At 51.0% G+C, this 12,500-nt stretch overlaps 1 non-coding gene across 1 annotated transcript; it reads left to right on the top strand.

Annotated features, from left to right (window-relative positions):
• Positions 1-11,943: 11,943 nt before the first annotated feature.
• LOC118515544 lies at positions 11,944-12,101 on the top strand. Its single transcript, XR_004907211.1, has one exon. It is a non-coding gene; the product is annotated as a 5.8S ribosomal RNA (ribosomal RNA).
• Positions 12,102-12,500: the final 399 nt, after the last annotated feature.

The following is a 12,500-nucleotide window of genomic DNA, read 5'->3' as shown; positions in this document are numbered from 1 at the left end:
CACTGAACATCACGACTTACGAAGACATGTTCCCCCGGTCCTCCCATATACGGCACGGGGACAAGTATGAAGAATGAAAATCATGTGTGTATGGAACATATAATGTGCCTGAGAGCACATTTTTTTTCTAAGTCCCAGAAATCCGTCACTGAACATCACGACTTACGAAGACATGTTCCCCCGGTCCTCCCATATACGGCACCGGGACAAGTATGAAGAATGAAAATCATGTGTGTATGAAACATATAATGTGCCTGAGAGCACATTTTTTTTCTAAGTCCCAGAAATCCGTCACTGAACATCACGACTTACGAAGACATGTTCCCCCGGTCCTCCCATGTACGGCACGGGGACAAGTATGAAGAATGAAAATCATGTGTGTATGAAACATATAATGTGCCTGAGAGCACATTTTTTTTCTAAGTCCCAGAAATCCGTCACTGAACATCACGACTTACGAAGACATGTTCCCCCGGTCCTCCCATATACGGCACGGAGACAAGTATGAAGTATGAAAATTTTTGGTCACAGCGTGAAATCCCTCTAATGATCATGAAAATAGCATCGGATCACTTATCTGACCATAAAAAGTGAACCAAAACCCTATTTGGACAAACTTTTTGGTCCTATGAAAAAATCACTTTTCATATATGTCATGGTCGAAAATTTTCTAAGTCCCAAAAAATCACATATTCTCGAATATCTCGAAAACTACTTATCGGACAGGGGTCAACCAAGGTGTTTTAGAAAGGTCTTTACTAGCTCTATTTAATGAGCCATAGCGACTTTCAAGTGATTTTTTGACACTTTTTCGCATATCGGCATCCTTGGTTCCCATACTGGCCATAGGCCATAGGGCACCGAACGGCCAACTTTTGGTCCGGGGGTGAAATTTTTTTTTCACGAGATTTTGATGAAAATGGCTTCGGAACGCGTTTCTAATAATGAAAAGTGAAACCAAACAGTATTTGCGAAGAAAAAATTGTCCTATGAAAAAATCACTTTTTCTTAGGGTACGGGTCAAAAATTTTCTAAGTCCCAAAAAATCACTTATTCTCGAATATCTCGAAAACTACGTATCGGACAGGGGTCAACCAAGGTGTTTTAGAAAGGTCTTTACAAGCTCTATTTAATGAGCCATAGCGACTTTCAAGTGATTTTTTGACACTTTTTCGCATATCGGCATCCTTGGTTCCCATACTGGCCATAGGCCATAGGGCACCGAACGGCCAACTTTTGGTCCGGGGGTGAAATTTTTTTTCACGAGATTTTGATGAAAATGGCTTCGGAACGCGTTTCTAATAATGAAAAGTGAAACCAAACAGTATTTGCGAAGAAAAAATTGTCCTATGAAAAAATCACTTTTTCTTAGGGTACGGGTCAAAAATTTTCTAAGTCCCAAAAAATCACTTATTCTCGAATATCTCGAAAACTACGTATCGGACAGGGGTCAACCAAGGTGTTTTAGAAAGGTCTTTACAAGCTCTATTTAATGAGCCATAGCGACTTTCAAGTGATTTTTTGACACTTTTTCGCATATCGGCATCCTTGGTTCCCATACTGGCCATAGGCCATAGGGCACCGAACGGCCAACTTTTGGTCCGGGGGTGAAATTTTTTTTTCACGAGATTTTGATGAAAATGGCTTCGGAACGCGTTTCTAATAATGAAAAGTGAAACCAAACAGTATTTGCGAAGAAAAAATTGTCCTATGAAAAAATCACTTTTTCTTAGGGTACGGGTCAAAAATTTTCTAAGTCCCAAAAAATCACATATTCTCGAATATCTCGAAAACTACTTATCGGACAGGGGTCAACCAAGGTGTTTTAGAAAGGTCTTTACAAGCTCTATTTAATGAGCCATAGCGACTTTCAAGTGATTTTTTGACACTTTTTCGCATATCGGCATCCTTGGTTCCCATACTGGCCATAGGCCATAGGGCACCGAACGGCCAACTTTTGGTCCGGGGGTGAAATTTTTTTTTCACGAGATTTTGATGAAAATGGCTTCGGAACGCGTTTCTAATAATGAAAAGTGAAACCAAACAGTATTTGCGAAGAAAAAATTGTCCTATGAAAAAATCACTTTTTCTTAGGGTACGGGTCAAAAATTTTCTAAGTCCCAAAAAATCACATATTCTCGAATATCTCGAAAACTACGTATCGGACAGGGGTCAACCAAGGTGTTTTAGAAAGGTCTTTACAAGCTCTATTTAATGAGCCATAGCGACTTTCAAGTGATTTTTTGACACTTTTTCGCATATCGGCATCCTTGGTTCCCATACTGGCCATAGGCCATAGGGCACCGAACGGCCAACTTTTGGTCCGGGGGTGAAATTTTTTTTTCACGAGATTTTGATGAAAATGGCTTCGGAACGCGTTTCTAATAATGAAAAGTGAAACCAAACAGTATTTGCGAAGAAAAAATTGTCCTATGAAAAAATCACTTTTTCTTAGGGTACGGGTCAAAAATTTTCTAAGTCCCAAAAAATCACTTATTCTCGAATATCTCGAAAACTACGTATCGGACAGGGGTCAACCAAGGTGTTTTAGAAAGGTCTTTACAAGCTCTATTTAATGAGCCATAGCGACTTTCAAGTGATTTTTTGACACTTTTTCGCATATCGGCATCCTTGGTTCCCATACTGGCCATAGGCCATAGGGCACCGAACGGCCAACTTTTGGTCCGGGGGTGAAATTTTTTTTTCACGAGATTTTGATGAAAATGGCTTCGGAACGCGTTTCTAATAATGAAAAGTGAAACCAAACAGTATTTGCGAAGAAAAAATTGTCCTATGAAAAAATCACTTTTTCTTAGGGTACGGGTCAAAAATTTTCTAAGTCCCAAAAAATCACTTATTCTCGAATATCTCGAAAACTACTTATCGGACAGGGGTCAACCAAGGTGTTTTAGAAAGGTCTTTACAAGCTCTATTTAATGAGCCATAGCGACTTTCAAGTGATTTTTTGACACTTTTTCGCATATCGGCATCCTTGGTTCCCATACTGGCCATAGGCCATAGGGCACCGAACGGCCAACTTTTGGTCCGGGGGTGAAATTTTTTTTTCACGAGATTTTGATGAAAATGGCTTCGGAACGCGTTTCTAATAATGAAAAGTGAAACCAAACAGTATTTGCGAAGAAAAAATTGTCCTATGAAAAAATCACTTTTTCTTAGGGTACGGGTCAAAAATTTTCTAAGTCCCAAAAAATCACATTTTCTCGAATATCTCGAAAACTACTTATCGGACAGGGGTCAACCAAGGTGTTTTAGAAAGGTCTCAACAAGCTCTAAATAATGGGCCATAGCGACTTTTTAGTGATTTTTTGACAAATTTTGTCATATCGGCATCCCGAGTTCCCATACTGGCCATAGGCCATGGGGCCCCGAACGAAAAAATTTTGGTCCGAGGGTCAAAATTTTTTTTCTCATAAATTTGTTCAAAACGCCGTCGGAACGCGCCTTAGATCATGAAAAGTGAAAAGAAACAGTATTTTGCAAAAGTTGGGGTGGCCTATGACTTACATGGCCACGTCCTAGGTCCGAGTTCCCGAGGTCGTGTTCTTCAGTGGCGGAAAAAAATGGCCACTTGTGGGAGATGCAAAATGTTCATTTTGTATTATAGGGGACACACTATCGAAGCGAAAATTTCAGAAATGGCCTAAAACGTGAAGAAATGATGGGGTATGTACGAAAAGAAGGTTTTTATGGTCAAACGGTGAAAATTTTTTTTTTATGAAAAATTTTGGTCTCCCACCGTTCATGAATTTCTAGGACCAAAAATCGAAAAATTTGAAAACTTCACGATCGAAAGGGAAACGCATATGTGGTGTTCCTAGGTGTGTACGGTGTACGAAAAACGGGTTCACGATGAGATATCAGGCAAATAAGTGGACCTAAAGTGAGTTATACGGGTAAGACGAGGTGTCCAAAGACCGAAATAGGGGTACCAACTGAGAACGAAATGAAGGTCCCCGAAGTCGCCATACAAGTTATAGGAGGTGTCCAAAGTACGAAAAGAGTTCCATATTCGGCTGTTCCTACTATATGGTTCCCTGATTGCTGCTCCAAGGAGTAGTGAGGAAGTGTCCAAAGGTCTGTTGGGGGTATCGAGGTGATACCCTCGACGGACAATATGCACGAAAAGTGGTTCGATGATCTATCCTGTAGGTCGTACGGCAGCCATACCCGGCTGGAAGTACCGCGGTAATTCCGCAATAAAACGTTCGCCAGACGAACAAACAAATTGAATTAGCTCATCGTAGTGTACGGAAACGAAACGAAAATGTAAGGTGATTAGGGATCCGGGAGCAATCTCGCGATCCCATGGTTCGGTGTAAGAAATGATACGAAGTGTTCATAAGTCTCCTCTGGAGGCAGAACCATCGTAGCAAAGTTCGGGAACCCAAGGGTCACAAAAACTCGTAGGACGATATCCACGAATAATCGGGGACTTGTGGGGACTACCGTGCCCTGACAAGTCAACTACACCTTAACTGGTGATGGTCGTCCTACGGGGACCTGCGGGGAACAAAAGGGTCACTAAAACTCGTAGGACAATATCTCCGAATAATCGGGGACTTGTGGGGACCACCGTGCCCTGACAAGTCAACTACACCTTAACTGGTGATGGTTGTCCTACGGGGACCTGCCGGGAACCCAAGGGTCACAAAAACTCGTAGGACGATATCCACGAATAATCGGGGACTTGTGGGGACTACCGTGCCCTGACAAGTCAACTACACCTTAACTGGTGATGGTCGTCCTACGGGGACCTGCGGGGAGCAAAAGGAGTCAGAAACAATCGTAGGACGATATCCACGAATAATCGGGGACTTGTGGGGACTACCGTGCCCTGACAAGTCAACTACACCTTAACTGGTGATGGTCGTCCTACGGGGACCTTCAGGGAGCCGCAGTAAGTCGCAGGTCGTATGCGAGCCTTGATTGGTCCTGTTGGGGGCGTGCGGGGTGTAATGCCTCGGTACGTCAAATGTTGGTGTACGATGTACATCGATAATCTGACATCCTCCTGAACAACCTTTGCTCGTGTGGTTATTGGCGCTGTGGAGTCGGTGTACTGCCGCAGGTCAATGAGAGTGGTCACAACAAAGATTGTGTCACCTGATGAACGTAGAAAGAGAGTCTGCGGGGACTGGTGCCCTGGTAGACAAAAAATATCGAACAAGCAATTGACGAAGACGAATTCTGGTTGATCCTACCAGTAATATACGCTTGTCTCAAAGGTTAAGCCATGCATGTCTAAGTACAAACATAAATGAATGTGAAACCGCATAAGGCTCAGTACAACAGCCATAATTCACAAGATCATCCACCCATCAGTTACTTGGATAACTGTGGAAAAGCCAGAGCTAATACATGCAACATGCCGGGACCGCTGTCCGCTTGCGGGCGGTGGAACTGGTGCACTTATTAGTAAAACCAATCGCCTCCGGGCGGCTTGAGTTGAAGTCTGGATAAGGATGCCGATCGTATGGTCGCTTGACCGACGACAGATCTTGCAAATGTCTGCCCTATCAACTATTGATGGTAGTGTAGAGGACTACCATGGTTGCGACGGGTAACGGGGAATCAGGGTTCGATTCCGGAGAGGGAGCCTGAGAAATGGCTACCACATCCAAGGAAGGCAGCAGGCGCGTAAATTACCCAATCCCGGCACGGGGAGGTAGTGACGAGAAATAACAATATGGACCTCTCTAACGATGGTCCATAATTGGAATGAATTGAGCATAAATCCTTCAATAAGGATCAAGTGGAGGGCAAGTCTGGTGCCAGCAGCCGCGGTAATTCCAGCTCCACTAGCGTATATTAAAGTTGTTGCGGTTAAAACGTTCGAAGTTGATTCCCCGTCCAGACACGCGACCGCCGCGGGCGCCCGGCACACGCCGGATACGTTCGTGCGCGAGCTCGCGGCTGCGACTCACAATGGTGTGCCTGGGCGTCAACCTCGTGATCGGTCGGGCACGTCCCGAGCCGGTGCGTGGTGCCCGGGCAGCTCCCATTTACCTTGAACAAATTAGAGTGCTTCAAGCAGGCTAGTACAAAAGCGTCCACACCCGCCCAGGGTTGGCGTTGGCCGAGAATAATCTTGCATGGAATAATGGAACATGACCTCGGTCTGAGTCTTTTGGTTGGTTTTGTATAGACCCAGAGGTAATGATTAACAGAAGTAGTTGGGGGCATTGGTATTACGGCGCGAGAGGTGAAATTCGTAGACCGTCGTAGGACCAACTGAAGCGAAAGCGTTTGCCATGGATGCTTTCATTAATCAAGAACGAAAGTTAGAGGATCGAAGGCGATTAGATACCGCCCTAGTTCTAACCGTAAACGATGCCAATCAGCAATTGGGAGACGCTACTACATTCGGTGCTCTCAGTAGCTTCCGGGAAACCAAAATCGGGTTCCGGGGGAAGTATGGTTGCAAAGTTGAAACTTAAAGGAATTGACGGAAGGGCACCACAAGAAGTGGAGCTTGCATAGCGTGTTACGCGTCGCCAAGCATCGGGGTTCCCCAGTTTGTCGAGATGCTGCAACGCATTGAGGTGCTCGCCTCAGGACGCCCCCGAGTGTTGCTTGCCGGCGACTTCAACGCCTGGCATAGCGCCTGGGGCAGCAGCAGGACCAACGCGAAGGGCGAGGAACTGCTACAGCTGGCGGAGGGTCTCGGGCTCGATGTCCTGAACCTGGGGAGGGAAGCCACCTTCCTCGGGAACGGCGTCGCTCGCCCGAGCATTGTGGACGTCGCCTTCGCCAGTACTTCCATCAGCAGGCAGGACCTCGTCGGGGACCCCGACAGGCAATGGAGGATGCTGGGAACTTACTCATTCAGCGACCACCGGTACATCCGCTTCGAGGTGGGGGAAAGGCCGGCGGCAACGAGCCGCAACTCTACGGGAGCAGAAGCAGCACCAGCAGTGAGAGCAGCGGGCAGACGCTGGCGGGCAAAGGAGTTTAGCCGGGAGCTGTTCGACATCGCGTTGCGGGCAGCCAACTTCGTGGAGGAGGCCACGGACCCTGAGGGCCTGACCCGAACCCTGAGCCGGGCGTGCAGCGAGATCATGGCGGAGGTTTCCCCGTCAGTCGGCCACACAGGACGTCCGGCGTACTGGTGGACACCAGAAATCGGCCGGCTACGGGAGAACTGCCGCCTGGCTTGGGAACGGTACAGCAGGGTACCGACTAGCGACACGGCAGCCCGCAGAACAGCTTCTGCACGGCACCAGGAGGCCCGCCAGCTGCTGACAGCTGAGATCCGGGCTAGCAAGCGGGACCGTTACAACGAGTTTCTGCAACACCTGGAGGATGATGAGACGGGTAGGTGGCAGGGGGAGCTCCTGCGACGGCTCGGAGGGAGCCGCGTCGCACAAGAACGCGATCCGGCCGTTCTGCAGCGCATTGTGGACGCGCTGTGCCCGAACCACCCCCCTGTTGCCTGGCCTACCATCGAATCGGACGGCGTCGACATCAGGCCAGTGACGGAGCAGGAGTTGCTCGACATCGCAGCTGGCCTGAACCCTCGGAAGGCGCCCGGTCTGGATGGACTGCCGAACGCTGCCCTTTCGGCTGCCATCCGGGCGCATCCGACGACGTTCGCGAGGCTCCTCCAGGAGCAGATGGATGCTGGCCGCTTCCCGCGGCAATGGAGGAAGGCGAAGCTGGTGCTGCTTCCCAAACCGGGAAAACCCCCGGGCGAGCCGTCATCGGTGAGACCGGTGATGTTGCTGGACACGCCCGGCAAGGTGTACGAGCGAGTACTGCTGAACCGCCTGAACGACCACATCGAGATGCCGACGGAGCCGCTCCTCTCCGAATACCAGTTCGGCTTTCGGCGTGGTCGGTCGACACTTCAGGCGGTTGGGCTGGTGATGGAGGCCGCCAGATCTGCGATGAGTTTCGGGCGAACGAATAGACGCGACAAGCGCTGCCTGCTTGTCGTTGCTCTGGACGTCCGTAACGCCTTCAATTCCGCAGACTGGCAGGCCATAGCACTGGCGCTGCAGACCAAAGGAGTGCCCTCAGGACTGCGCAGCATCCTGCAGGAGTACTTCTCCGACCGTGAGCTGACGTATGATACCAGCTCCGGTCCGGTAACACGCCGAGTAACGGCAGGTGTTCCGCAGGGGTCCATTCTGGGCCCCACCCTGTGGAATATCCTGTACGACGGCGTGTTCGGAGTGCAGCTGCCGGAAGGTGCATCCGTCATCGGCTTTGCGGACGACCTGGCAGTACTCGCCAAGGGGTGTACACCGGAGGAGGCGGCAGGTGTAGCGGAGGAAGCTGTGGCAGCGATTTCCGCCTGGATGGAGCAACATCGGTTGCAGCTGGCCCCGGAAAAGACGGAGATCGTCCTCATCTCCAGTCTGCGTCGGGGCCATCCAGCGGTGCCCGTAGTGATCAACGGCGTCGAGGTCCGCTCGAAGCCGGCGATACGCTACCTCGGGGTCATGCTTCACGACCACCTCTCGTGGAAGCCACACGTCGAGAAGGCCACCGCAAAGGCACTCCGTGTGGTGAAGCTGGCCACCGGCGTGATGTCCAACCACGCCGGACCGAGGATGGCTAAACGTCGGCTGCTGGCAGCAGTGGCGGACTCGGTTGTGCGATACGCGGCACCCATCTGGGCGGAGGCGGTGAAGTTCCAGTGGTGCAGGCGGAAACTGGAGCAGCTGCAGCGACCTTTGGCGAAAGGTGTCGCCAGGACCTTCCGTACCGTCGGCTACGACACGGCGGTAGTGCTGGCTGGACTGGTCCCGCTACACCTGCAGGTGGACGAGATCGCGCGGTGCTATACCAGGCATCAACGGGCGTTGCAGAGGCGGGTGCTGATAGACAAGGAGGTGATCAAGCGGCTGGAGCACTCGGCGACCATCAGGCAGTGGCAGACATCGTGGGACCAGGATGCCGCTCATCCGACCGCGAGCAGGTTCCTACGATGGGCTCACCGCGTGCTGCCGGATATTGCCGGCTGGGTAGGTAGGAAGCACGGCGAGGTTGATTTCTTCCTTAGCCAGGTACTCTCCGGACATGGCTTCTTCCGGGAGTACCTACATGCTATGGGTTTCACCTCTGCCCCGACCTGCCCCTTCTGCGCTGACAACACCGTGGAGTCGGCAGAGCACGTGGTGTTCCACTGTCCGAGGTTCGCCGACACGAGAGTGCAGTTCTTGACGGACGCGGACGGCGTCGTCATTTCCCCCGATGAGCTGGAGCGTTTTCTGCTGTCGAGCCCGGAGGCTTGGCAGCGAACGGCCACGGCAACACGGCGGATCTGCAGCTTTCTACAACAAAGGTGGCTGGAGCAGCAGGTTGCCGAAAACGCGGCCATCGCTGGCGGGATCGTTTCCGCCAATGAGCTGGCGGAACGCGTTCGGCAACAGGTCCGCCGTGAAGCCAGAAACGCTGGCCAACGGCGAAGACGCCGGCAACGGCAGACATCCGCCATCGGGGAGATGGACATGGACCAACAACAGCACCCGTCCAATCAGCAGCAGGAGAGGCAACGCCCAGTTCGGCCCGAACGAGTTCCGCCATCGGCCGAAGTGTTACTTCGTCGTCGGCTAAGGCGGAACCAACGGCAGCGGGAATACCGCGCCCAATTACGCGCGGGTACATTGCCGCCATTGCGTTCGGGCCGAACTCGCCGAAGCAGAGCACCGCCGACGGAGGAGGAGCTAGCCCGACGACGGGCCAACAGGCGCGCGCGAGAACGCCAACGCCGCCACGAGCGACAGGATCGCCATCGCGGCTTAATGTCGGCCGACGTAGAAGCCGCCATCGCGACCACCAACACGTCTACGCGTTGAGTGGGAGCGGTTACGGCCGAAACGATCGGCCAGTCAGCGAGCGTGCGAAAACACGACCGGGCGAGACCGGCATTTTGCCGTCTCCGCTTTGTGCGGTCGTTCGTTCTAGCACAGTCGGGCGAGAGAGAGCGCGCGTGCGCTCGGTTCGGGTACGTTCGGCATTTTGCGTCGTCCGCTTTGTGCGGATGTTCGTACCCGACCGGCAGTAGGAGAGAGAGCGTGCGCGTGCACTGTGAGAGCTAGGCCCGTCTTTTTCGTTTACGTTTGTGCGGATGTCTGTTCTGTCCCACCGTAAGCGTCAAAGTGTCTGCGTACTTATGTGTGTGCGTGTGTGTGTGCGTACATACTATACGTTAGAAATAGGGAAAAAATGGAGACTCGACGAACCGCGGGCACGCCCGCTTCGTAAATGTTAGGTGTGTTAATGTAAGTCCTTCATTTTTAATGTTGTGTTTACGTTTAGACAGGCGGGGCGCGGGCCCTTACTAAATTTAGTCAGGGACGCCATTGCAGCCGGTGGCTACGCCTCCGTCGGGAAGGCCGCCGGCAATGGAGAGGTTTATTCGTTTTATAATTGTTCATGCGTGTTTCTGTATCGTTTATTGTTATAAATAAGTAACGCGGCAAAACTTTTATAAATTTAAATGAATAAACGAATGCAATTTAAAAAAAAAAAAAAAGAAGTGGAGCTTGCGGCTTAATTTGACTCAACACGGGAAAACTTACCAGGTCCGAACTTATCGAGGTAAGACAGATTAAGAGCTCTTTCTCAAATTTAAGGGTAGTGGTGCATGGCCGTTCTTAGTTCGTGGAATGATTTGTCTGGTTAATTCCGATAACGAACGCGACTCAAACAAGCTAACTAGAACGCTGTCAGCAGTGTGCCTCCGGGCGCACCTGACGTTACGGGGCGGCGGCGCCTTCGCGGGCGGTCGTCGCACTAGTTTGCCCTGCTTAGCGGGACAACTTGTGTTTAGCAAGGTGAGAGTGAGCGATAACAGGTCCGTGATGCCCTTAGATGTTCTGGGCTGCACGCGTGCTACAATGTGGGCAGCAGCGTGTTCTCGCCAATAGGCGCCCCCATTCCGAGAGGAACGGGAAATCACCCAAATGCTCATTTAGTTGGGATTGGGGACTGCAACGGTCCCCATGAACCTGGAATTTCTAGTAAGTGCTAGTCATTAGCTAGCGCTGATTACGTCCCTGCCCTTTGTACACACCGCCCGTCGCTACTACCGATGGATTATTTAGTGAGGTCTCTGGAGGCATACCTTCCGCGGTTCCTTCGTGAGCTGCAGTTGGCACGGCCGAAGTTGACCGAACTTGATGATTTAGAGGAAGTAAAAGTCGTAACAAGGTTTCCGTAGGTGAACCTGCGGAAGGATCATTACCGATCAAACAAGTCCGGGAGTGAGGTTGCCAAACGCATCGTCGGCATCACATGCTGACGCGCACGCTACAACCACAAGATGGTGTAGCACACTTGGTAGAGTTGAGCGAAAGCAACTCTTTCAAAGGGATACACATACCACTGACTCGGCGCAGGTCAGTAAAGACGCACACTTTGGCAGTACCGGGTACCTTATACACTGACTGATTGTCGTGTCACAAAGGGGTGATCGACAGTCGCACTTTGGCGTGCTCGGCTCCGCAACCGTCGGGGCCGTGGGCGCCTGCAGTGTGGTACTAGGGAACCAGAGTTGTGTGTTGGTTTGTGTATAATGGACATATCATTACCCATCAAACAAGTCCGAGAGTGAGGTTGCCAAACGCATCGTCGGCACAATATGCTGACGCGCACGCTACAACCACAAGATGGTGTAGCACACTTGGTAGAGTTGAGCGAAAGCAACTCTTTCAAAGGGATACACATACCACTGCCTCGGCGAAGGTCAGTAAAGATGCACACTTTGGTAGTACCGGGTACCTTATACACTGACTGATTGTCGTGTCACAACGGGGTGATCGACAGTCGCACTTTGGCGTGCTCGGCTCCGCAACCGTCGGGGCCGTGGGCGCCTGCAGTGTGGTACTAGGGAACCAGAGTTGTGTGTTGGTATGTGTATAATGGATGGATGGACTTCGGTTCCATTCATCAACTAGTTCGGTGTGTACGTTAAACCCTAGGCAGGGGATCACTCGGCTCATGGATCGATGAAGACCGCAGCTAAATGCGCGTCAGAATGTGAACTGCAGGACACATGAACATCGACACGTTGAACGCATATGGCGCATCGGACGACTCAACCCGACCGATGCACACATCCTTGAGTGCCTACCAAGTTATCTCAACACTCTAACCAAACTGACCGTCCTGACCCCATCATAGGGGGGTAGGCTGTCGCAGCATGGCGTGCTCGGATCCGCATCCTTGTCGGGACCGTGGGCGCTGAAAGTGAGAGTGCTAACACAGAGAGACATACGAGGTATGGTACACAAACCTAAACACACACACACATGTGAGCATGGGTGAAGAGCGAGCGCGCGTCAAGTCGCACGGTTCGACCTCTAGTATCAACCAACGGATGTATCCACCACAGCATATAAGGTTATCACCAATTGCACGGGGACTTCCACCGGTTGGCTCGGGTCGAGTAACACTTGCGGCCCAACGCGCTCGTATCTTTCCTCGCATCCAGTTGCAGTCGCGAGACGTGCTCACGCCGTGTGGGTGAA

The sequence above is a fragment of the Anopheles stephensi genome, unplaced genomic scaffold (genome assembly GCF_013141755.1).
Source record: "Anopheles stephensi strain Indian unplaced genomic scaffold, UCI_ANSTEP_V1.0 ucontig162, whole genome shotgun sequence".
Classification (NCBI taxonomy): Eukaryota; Metazoa; Arthropoda; class Insecta; order Diptera; family Culicidae; genus Anopheles; species Anopheles stephensi.
The sequence above is the reverse complement of the archived record's forward strand: the minus strand, read 5'-3'. Positions and strand labels throughout refer to the sequence as shown.